This window comes from Petromyzon marinus, chromosome 37, assembly GCF_048934315.1.
Source record: "Petromyzon marinus isolate PM22_M1 ecotype Great Lakes invasive population chromosome 37, UKy_Petmar_22M1.pri1.0, whole genome shotgun sequence".
NCBI lineage: Eukaryota > Metazoa > Chordata > Hyperoartia > Petromyzontiformes > Petromyzontidae > Petromyzon > Petromyzon marinus.
This window is the reverse complement of record NC_133703.1, coordinates 18837895-18848138: the sequence shown is the minus strand read 5'-3', so window position 1 is coordinate 18848138 and position 10244 is coordinate 18837895. Positions and strand designations below refer to the sequence as shown.

Below are 10244 nucleotides of genomic sequence, written 5' to 3'. Positions count from 1 at the left end.
CTCTCACTCCTCTCACTCTCTCTCCTCTCACCTCTCACTCTCTCACTCCTCTCACCTCTTACTCCTCTCACTCTCTCTCCTCTCACTCCCTCTCCTCTCACTCTCTCCTCTCACTCTCTCTCTCACTCTCACTCTCCTCTCACGCCTCTCACTCCCTCTCCTCTCACCTCTCACTCCCTCTCACCTCTCACTCTCTTTCCTCTCACTCTCTCCTCTCACTCTCTCCTCTCTCTCACTCCCTCTCCTCTCACTCCCTCTCCTCTCACTCCCTCTCCTCTCACCTCTCCTCTCACTCTCTCACTCCCTCTCCTCTCACCTCTCACTCCCTCTCCTCTCACTCTCTCACACTCTCTTCTCTCACTCTCTCCTCTCTGTTGGGCGCCCGGCCTGATTGTCCACCACCGCCGCTGCGTCGCCCACACGCCCGCCCGGTAGCTGCTACCTGTGCATCCCTAACGACATCATTGCATACGCGTCAACCCCTTACCAGTGCCTTACCTTATTACAGACCAACTTAGACCTTATCGGTCACCCCGTGCCGCTTATAAATCTCAACGTTCATCCCACAAAGTCTTATGACAAGGACAGAAACACAAACAAATTGACAAATCATGTGTTTGTCAGCATGAAAACGGCCGTACGCCGCATAGACCTGGAAATTCAATGTCCCTGTACAAGAATACGCGGTAGACGGTATGGGTTGACAGGCGTGTCATTGTGAAAACAACAAAAAAACAATGCCAACGAGATGGCAAAACCACAAGACAAGTTACACTGTTACAATTCTGACGAGGTGTACAGCCCTTGCGTGTCAATCTACTGCTGGATGAGGCCCTCCCCACGCAGCCCCGAGTCACGAGGGCTATCGTTCGACCGCGCTTGGCCACGTTGGTAAGCGCGGTAACGGGTCGTGGAACCGCTCTGGGCACCGTGAGCACTCGGCCTCTTCACGGCGTTACCATCGCTGGGATGTCCCCCCACTTCGTTCGCTGTCGTCGAATCGTCCCCAGTGTCCAGTTTACCTCGTTGCGGTCGCGGTGTTCACACCACGCCGTGGCGGAGAGCCCGGAGCCGTTTAACGCCAACGCCGCGACCCACGCCGTTCCCATAGCGCCGCTCCTACCTACCCACCCACCCCACCCACCCCTCTCTTCGCGAATCCCAGCGGGCATCGCCGCCCGCACAGAAGCAAAATTTCCACAGTCCCTCTCTGCTCATCCTGGCGGGCATCACCCCGCCCTCACCAACGTGCAGTGACCCAGCGTGGTGAAGTATGGTCAAAACAAACCCTCGGCCGCCAATGGCCCGAACGCTCGCTCGCTGTGCTCTGCTCTGGAGCCGGTGGCGCAGTGGTTTGCAGGCTGCGCTGTGAGCCGGGACTACCTCGAGTCGGATTCCCGAGCGCTGACATGAAAGTGAGAAGTTGTGAATAAAGATAGGGCTTGGGTGTCTTATCTGGTTGGCTTGTCCCATCGCCACATGAATAACCTCTTGTTGTAACAGCTCTCTCGCTGGTTCAGCAGTTTCCACTGCTGGATTATTTATCACACCTTTAGGACGACCGCTTGTGTTGCGATCGAAACGTCGTGATATATATTTGTTTTGTTTTATTTTATTTTCCTACCCACGTGACTTTACCTAAAAATAACCAAAGTGTGTGGATTCCTGCAGTCACGAAAGCTTGAAATCAAGAGGGGTATAAGAGTTAAGAGTTGTTAAGAGGTTAGCGCGAGTGTGTGGCTTGCAAGTTGGTTAGAGTTTGGCGTAAACATATGTACGTTCAACTTCTTTCGCGCCGTACGTAGCCCAGCGTGGTCATCGGAAGTGCAGACAACAAACTAAACCCCCCCACCGCCAACCCTCAACGTCTGCGCGTCTCGCCCTCACCAACCCGGGCGTGGCGACGAGCGTCCTGACGTGTGGCCACGCACCAAACCTCTGCACGAGTCACGAGCGGAACTCGGGCTCGCCATGCGAACGTGGAGTTGCCAGAGAGGGCCGTAGGAGGAAGCAGAGAGAGAAGAGACGGCGACTTCCCCACTTGAGTTTCACGTGGCCTGCGCCTGTGCCCGGGCAGTCAGCTGTTTCCGGTTGCAACGGACGAGCCGAGTGACGCACGTCCGGGGGTTCCCTCGTGGGCGGTGAGAGGGGATTCCCCCGGCCCGCCCCACCACCGTGTAAAAATAACACAAATTTGTGTGTCATGTGTTATGGTCGAAACGTCGTGAGAATTTTTTGTATTGTTTTATATATATTTTATTATTTCATTGTTTCCCTTCAACGTGACTTTACCGAAAGAGCTAAGTATATGAATTACTGCAGTCACGAAAGCTTTAAATCAAAACACCAATCTTATTTTTTTACTAAACGTTATCGTGGGGAGATTTAAAAACTGCCTTTAAAAGGAAAATAACGATAAATAGGTGACGTTTCAGGCAATGGCCCTTCTGATCTTCATGGCACGTAAACCACAGCGTGTATTTCGCTCTCTGGGTAACAGTGAGAGCACGTGGGCTCAAGTGCATTGTGTTTTATCAGCGCCGACTGTTGTAATTTTAGAGGTACAGTACTGTCTAGTTATAATATTGTTTATTTGTGTGGTGACGTCACCGCCACTTAGTGGCGAATGGCGGTTGTTGTTGTTGATGTATGAAAAAGTCAGTGTATGATGTGTGAGTGAGTCAGTGTATGATGTATGAGAAAGTCAGTGTATGATGTGTGAGTGAGTCAGTGTATGATGTGTGAGTCAGTGCATGATGTGTGAGTCAGTGTATGGTGTGTGTGAGTCAATGTATGATGTATGAGAAAGTCAGTGTATGATGTGTGAGTGAGTCAGTGTATGATGTGTGAGTGAGTCAGTGTATGATGTGTGAGTGAGTCAGTGTATGATGTGTGAGTGAGTCAGTGTATGATGTGTGAGTGAGTCAGTGCATGATGTGTGAGTGAATCAGTGTATGATGTATGAGAAAGTCAGTGTATGATGTGTGAGTGAGTCAGTGTATGATGTGTGAGTCAGTGCATGATGTGTGAGTCAGTGTATGGTGTGAGTGAGTCAATGTATGATGTATGAGAAAGTCAGTGTATGATGTGTGAGTGAGTCAGTGTATGATGTGTGAGTCAGTGCATGATGTGTGAGTCAGTGTATGGTGTGAGTGAGTCAATGTATGATGTATGAGAAAGTCAGTGTATGATGTGTGAGTGAGTCAGTGTATGATGTGTGAGTCAGTGTAAGATGTGTGAGTGAGTCAGTGTATGATGTGTGAGTGAGTCAGTGCATGATGTGTGAGTGAATCAGTGTATGATGTGTGAGCGAGTCAGTGTATGATGTGTGAGTGAGTCAGTGTATGATGTGTGAGAAAGTCAGTGTATGATGTGTGAGTGAGTCAGTGTATGATGTGTGAGTGAGTCAGTGTATGATGTGAGTGAGTCAGTGTAAGATGTGTGAGTGAGTCAGTGTATGATGTGTGAGTGAGTCAGTGCATGATGTGTGAGTGAGTCAGTGTATGATGTGTGAGTGAGTCAGTGTATGATGTGTGAGTGAGTCAGTGTATGATGTGTGAGTGAGTCAGTGTATGATGTGTGAGTCAGTGTATGATGTGTGAGTGAGTCAGTGCATGATGTGTGAGTCAGTGTATGATGTGTGAGTCAGTGTATGATGTGTGAGTGAGTCAGTGTATGATGTGTGAGTGAGTCAGTGTATGATGTGTGAGTCAGTGTATGATGTGTGAGTGAGTCAGTGCATGATGTGTGTGTGAGTGAGTCAGTGTATGATGTGTGAGTGAGTCAGTGTATGATGTGTGAGTGAGTCAGTGTATGATGTGTGAGTGAGTCAGTGTATGATGTGTGAGTGAGTCAGTGTATGATGTGTGAGTGAGTCAGTGCATGATGTGTGAGTGAATCAGTGTATGATGTATGAGAAAGTCAGTGTATGATGTGTGAGTGAGTCAGTGTATGATGTGTGAGTCAGTGCATGATGTGTGAGTCAGTGTATGGTGTGAGTGAGTCAATGTATGATGTATGAGAAAGTCAGTGTATGATGTGTGAGTGAGTCAGTGTATGATGTGTGAGTCAGTGCATGATGTGTGAGTCAGTGTATGGTGTGAGTGAGTCAATGTATGATGTATGAGAAAGTCAGTGTATGATGTGTGAGTGAGTCAGTGTATGATGTGTGAGTCAGTGTAAGATGTGTGAGTGAGTCAGTGTATGATGTGTGAGTGAGTCAGTGCATGATGTGTGAGTGAATCAGTGTATGATGTGTGAGCGAGTCAGTGTATGATGTGTGAGTGAGTCAGTGTATGATGTGTGAGAAAGTCAGTGTATGATGTGTGAGTGAGTCAGTGTATGATGTGTGAGTGAGTCAGTGTATGATGTGAGTGAGTCAGTGTAAGATGTGTGAGTGAGTCAGTGTATGATGTGTGAGTGAGTCAGTGCATGATGTGTGAGTGAGTCAGTGTATGATGTGTGAGTGAGTCAGTGTATGATGTGTGAGTGAGTCAGTGTATGATGTGTGAGTGAGTCAGTGTATGATGTGTGAGTCAGTGTATGATGTGTGAGTGAGTCAGTGCATGATGTGTGAGTCAGTGTATGATGTGTGAGTCAGTGTATGATGTGTGAGTGAGTCAGTGTATGATGTGTGAGTGAGTCAGTGTATGATGTGTGAGTCAGTGTATGATGTGTGAGTGAGTCAGTGCATGATGTGTGTGTGAGTGAGTCAGTGTATGATGTGTGAGTGAGTCAGTGTATGATGTGTGAGTGAGTCAGTGTATGATGTGTGAGTGAGTCAGTGTATGATGTGTGAGTGAGTCAGTGTATGATGTGTGAGTGAGTCAGTGTATGATGTATGAGTGAGTCAGTGTATGATGTGTGAGTGAGTCAGTGTATGATGTGTGAGTGAGTAAGTGTATGATGTGTGAGTCAGTGTATGATGTGTGAGTCAGTGTATGATGTGTGAGTGAGTCAGTGTATGATGTGTGAGTGAGTAAGTGTATGATGTGTGAGTCAGTGTATGATGTGTGAGTGAGTCAGTGTATGATGTGTGAGTGAGTCAGTGTATGATGTGTGAGTGAGTCAGTGTATGATGTGTGAGTGAGTCAGTGTATGATGTGTGAGTGAGTCAGTGTATGATGTGTGAGTGAGTCAGTGTATGATGTATGAGTGAGTCAGTGTATGATGTGTGAGTGAGTCAGTGTATGATGTGTGAGTGAGTCAGTGTATGATGCGTGAGTCAGTGTATGATGTGTGAGTGAGTCAGTGTATGATGTGTGAGTGAGTCAGTGCATGATGTGTGAGTGAGTTAGTGTATGATGTGTGAGTGAATCAGTGTATGATGTGTGAGCGAGTCAGTGTATGATGTGTGAGTGAGTCAGTGTATGATGTGTGAGAAAGTCAGTGTATGATGTGTGAGTGAGTCAGTGTATGATGTGTGAGTGAGTCAGTGTATGATGTGAGTGAGTCAGTGTAAGATGTGTGAGTGAGTCAGTGTATGATGTGTGAGTGAGTCAGTGCATGATGTGTGAGTGAGTCAGTGTATGATGTGTGAGTGAGTCAGTGTATGATGTGTGAGTGAGTCAGTGTATGATGTGTGAGTGAGTCAGTGTATGATGTGTGAGTCAGTGTATGATGTGTGAGTGAGTCAGTGCATGATGTGTGAGTCAGTGTATGATGTGTGAGTCAGTGTATGATGTGTGAGTGAGTCAGTGTATGATGTGTGAGTGAGTCAGTGTATGATGTGTGAGTCAGTGTATGATGTGTGAGTGAGTCAGTGCATGATGTGTGTGTGAGTGAGTCAGTGTATGATGTGTGAGTGAGTCAGTGTATGATGTGTGAGTGAGTCAGTGTATGATGTGTGAGTGAGTCAGTGTATGATGTGTGAGTGAGTCAGTGTATGATGTGTGAGTGAGTCAGTGTATGATGTATGAGTGAGTCAGTGTATGATGTGTGAGTGAGTCAGTGTATGATGTGTGAGTGAGTAAGTGTATGATGTGTGAGTCAGTGTATGATGTGTGAGTCAGTGTATGATGTGTGAGTGAGTCAGTGTATGATGTGTGAGTGAGTAAGTGTATGATGTGTGAGTCAGTGTATGATGTGTGAGTGAGTCAGTGTATGATGTGTGAGTGAGTCAGTGTATGATGTGTGAGTGAGTCAGTGTATGATGTGTGAGTGAGTCAGTGTATGATGTGTGAGTGAGTCAGTGTATGATGTGTGAGTGAGTCAGTGTATGATGTATGAGTGAGTCAGTGTATGATGTGTGAGTGAGTCAGTGTATGATGTGTGAGTGAGTCAGTGTATGATGCGTGAGTCAGTGTATGATGTGTGAGTGAGTCAGTGTATGATGTGTGAGTGAGTCAGTGCATGATGTGTGAGTGAGTCAGTGTATGATGTGTGAGTGAGTCAGTGTATGATGTGTGAGTGAGTCAGTGTATGATGTGTGAGTCAGTGTATGATGTGTGAGTGAGTCAGTGCATGATGTGTGTGTGAGTGAGTCAGTGTATGATGTGTGAGTGAGTCAGTGTATGATGTGTGAGTGAGTCAGTGTATGATGTGTGAGTGAGTCAGTGTATGATGTGTGAGTGAGTCAGTGTATGATGTGTGAGTGAGTCAGTGTATGATGTATGAGTGAGTCAGTGTATGATGTGTGAGTGAGTCAGTGTATGATGTGTGAGTGAGTAAGTGTATGATGTGTGAGTCAGTGTATGATGTGTGAGTCAGTGTATGATGTGTGAGTGAGTCAGTGTATGATGTGTGAGTGAGTAAGTGTATGATGTGTGAGTCAGTGTATGATGTGTGAGTGAGTCAGTGTATGATGTGTGAGTGAGTCAGTGTATGATGTGTGAGTGAGTCAGTGTATGATGTGTGAGTGAGTCAGTGTATGATGTGTGAGTGAGTCAGTGTATGATGTGTGAGTGAGTCAGTGTATGATGTATGAGTGAGTCAGTGTATGATGTGTGAGTGAGTCAGTGTATGATGTGTGAGTGAGTCAGTGTATGATGCGTGAGTCAGTGTATGATGTGTGAGTGAGTCAGTGTATGATGTGTGAGTGAGTCAGTGCATGATGTGTGAGTGAGTTAGTGTATGATGTGTGAGTGAATCAGTGTATGATGTGTGAGCGAGTCAGTGTATGATGTGTGAGTGAGTCAGTGTATGATGTGTGAGAAAGTCAGTGTATGATGTGTGAGTGAGTCAGTGTATGATGTGTGAGTGAGTCAGTGTATGATGTGAGTGAGTCAGTGTAAGATGTGTGAGTGAGTCAGTGTATGATGTGTGAGTGAGTCAGTGCATGATGTGTGAGTGAGTCAGTGTATGATGTGTGAGTGAGTCAGTGTATGATGTGTGAGTGAGTCAGTGTATGATGTGTGAGTGAGTCAGTGTATGATGTGTGAGTCAGTGTATGATGTGTGAGTGAGTCAGTGCATGATGTGTGAGTCAGTGTATGATGTGTGAGTCAGTGTATGATGTGTGAGTGAGTCAGTGTATGATGTGTGAGTGAGTCAGTGTATGATGTGTGAGTCAGTGTATGATGTGTGAGTGAGTCAGTGCATGATGTGTGTGTGAGTGAGTCAGTGTATGATGTGTGAGTGAGTCAGTGTATGATGTGTGAGTGAGTCAGTGTATGATGTGTGAGTGAGTCAGTGTATGATGTGTGAGTGAGTCAGTGTATGATGTGTGAGTGAGTCAGTGTATGATGTATGAGTGAGTCAGTGTATGATGTGTGAGTGAGTCAGTGTATGATGTGTGAGTGAGTAAGTGTATGATGTGTGAGTCAGTGTATGATGTGTGAGTCAGTGTATGATGTGTGAGTGAGTCAGTGTATGATGTGTGAGTGAGTAAGTGTATGATGTGTGAGTCAGTGTATGATGTGTGAGTGAGTCAGTGTATGATGTGTGAGTGAGTCAGTGTATGATGTGTGAGTGAGTCAGTGTATGATGTGTGAGTGAGTCAGTGTATGATGTGTGAGTGAGTCAGTGTATGATGTGTGAGTGAGTCAGTGTATGATGTATGAGTGAGTCAGTGTATGATGTGTGAGTGAGTCAGTGTATGATGTGTGAGTGAGTCAGTGTATGATGCGTGAGTCAGTGTATGATGTGTGAGTGAGTCAGTGTATGATGTGTGAGTGAGTCAGTGCATGATGTGTGAGTGAGTCAGTGTATGATGTGTGAGTGAGTCAGTGTATGATGTGTGAGTGAGTCAGTGTATGATGTGTGAGTGAGTCAGTGTATGATGTGTGAGTGAGTCAGTGTATGATGTGTGAGTGAGTCAGTGTATGATGTGTGAGTCAGTGTATGATGTGTGAGTGAGTCAGTGTATGATGTGTGAGTGAGTCAGTGTATGATGTGTGAGTGAGTCAGTGTATAATGTGTGAGTCAGTGTCGGCTCCCTCTGCTCGTGCCGTCGTCCCCCCCTCCAGACTCCGTCCCCCCCCCCCGGCTCCGTCGCCTCCCCCCCAGCTCCGTCGGCCCCCCCCCGGCTCCATCACCTCCCCCCCTGGCTCTGTCGCCCCCCCCCCCCCCGGCTCCCCCGGCCCCGTCGGCTCCATCGACTCCCTCGGCCCCCTCACAAGCGGCCCCCGCCAGCCGCTGCTGGGAGCACGTGCGCCTCAGGCGGCCATCCAACCATTTATTTAATGTGGCACTGCACTCTGGTGTTGTAGGAGAAAACATTTAATTAAGTAGAACCTGTTGTCTATATTCATTTAAAGTTGCTCATTGTGATGTGATGTCACATTTCTCAAACCCCCCTCCCCGCCCCTCGTCACACATCGTCACAAATGTCTGATCCCACCCCCCCACCCCTAGGGGCGTGACGTCATTTATGGACGGCCCCCAAGTGGTTAGTTTATTATTGGGTGGCTCGTTAGGGATGGAGGTAGGGCGAGTGATTGGTTGTTGAGAGGGGAGGGTTCGTGATGGATTGGCTTGTTGGTCAGGATTAGCACAGCAGCTGATTGGCTAATTAACAAGGGGTCGTGTTTGAGTGGCTAATAGGTTACGGATCACGGTAAGGTAACGTCCATAAATTACGTCACGCACCTGGGGGGGGGGGGGGGGGTCAGACATGTGACGATGTGTGACGAAGGGAGGGGGGGGTTGAGAAATGTGACGTCACATCAAAATGCGCAACTTTAAATAAATATAGACAACACGTTCTACTTAATTAAATAGACTTTTTAATAAATGTGTTCTCCTACAACATCAGAGTGCAGCGCCACATTAAATACGCACTACAATGACAATAGTTTAAAGCGATTTGAAGCATGTTTTATTTTCAAAACAGAAATATGGTTTTTGGGGGGGAGGGGGTGGGGCAGAGCTTTGTGACGTCATATTTGAGGGAAGGGGGGGGGTCTGACTTATTGTGACGCCGTGTGACCAGGGGGGGGGGGAGGTCAAAAATCGTCCAAAATCGCGTGACGTCATTTATGGACGGCCCCTAAGGTAGGGGGGGAGGCATTGATAAGTGTCTGACAGGTAATGCCGTTTCACGTTGCAAGTCTCCGCGGATACGCTCGGATAAACCAGTGGTTCTTCACGTGAGAGTGCGAGATGCCCTCTATGAGAAGCATAGCGGTGCGGGGATGCATTAAAGGTGAAGCACCACCGGTTTAATGATACAAGTGCAACGCGATAACCAAACAGGACATATGGAATCGAAACAGAACCGATTAATGGGGTTGCCGCGGGCAAGGAATCGATTTGGAAGGGAACGAAAATCTCAGGCAGCGCAAGTGGAGACATCGCTCACGAGTGTGAGAGGGTGAGCGAGACACAGTGACCCCCACCCTGTGTGAGCGACTGAGACACAGTGACCCCCCCTGTGTGAGGGACTGAGACACAGTGACCCCCCCTGTGTGAGCGAGACACAGTGACCCCCCCCCCTGTGTGGAGTGTGAGTGACTGAGTGAGACACAGTGACCCCCCCTGTGTGGAGTGACTGAGTGAGACACAGTGACCCCCCCTGTGTGAGCGACTGAGACACAGTGACCCCCCCTGTGTGAGTGACTGAGCGACTGAGACACAGTGACCCCCCCCTGTGTGAGTGACTGAGTGACACACAGTGACCCCCCCGCCTCCGCTGTGTGGAGTGAGAGTGACTGAGTGAGACACAGTGACCCCCCCTGTGTGGAGTGAGAGTGACTGAGTGAGACACAGTGACCCCCCCCTGTGTGGAGTGAGAGTGACTGAGTGAGACACAGTGACCCCCCCTGTGTGAGTGACTGAGTGAGACACAGTGACCCCCCCTGTGAGGAG

The 10244-nt window shown here is 47.9% G+C and overlaps 1 protein-coding gene across 1 annotated transcript in view; it reads left to right on the top strand.

Moving 5' to 3' along the window:
* The first annotated feature begins 9477 nt into the window (after positions 1-9477).
* The window catches only part of TMEM143 (transmembrane protein 143), a 35352-nt gene continuing 34585 nt past the window's right edge, over positions 9478-10244 (top strand). The window contains exon 1 of the mRNA XM_076072389.1: positions 9478-9750. The gene's annotated coding sequence lies outside the window, so the exon portion shown is untranslated. The remainder of the gene's footprint in view (positions 9751-10244) is intronic.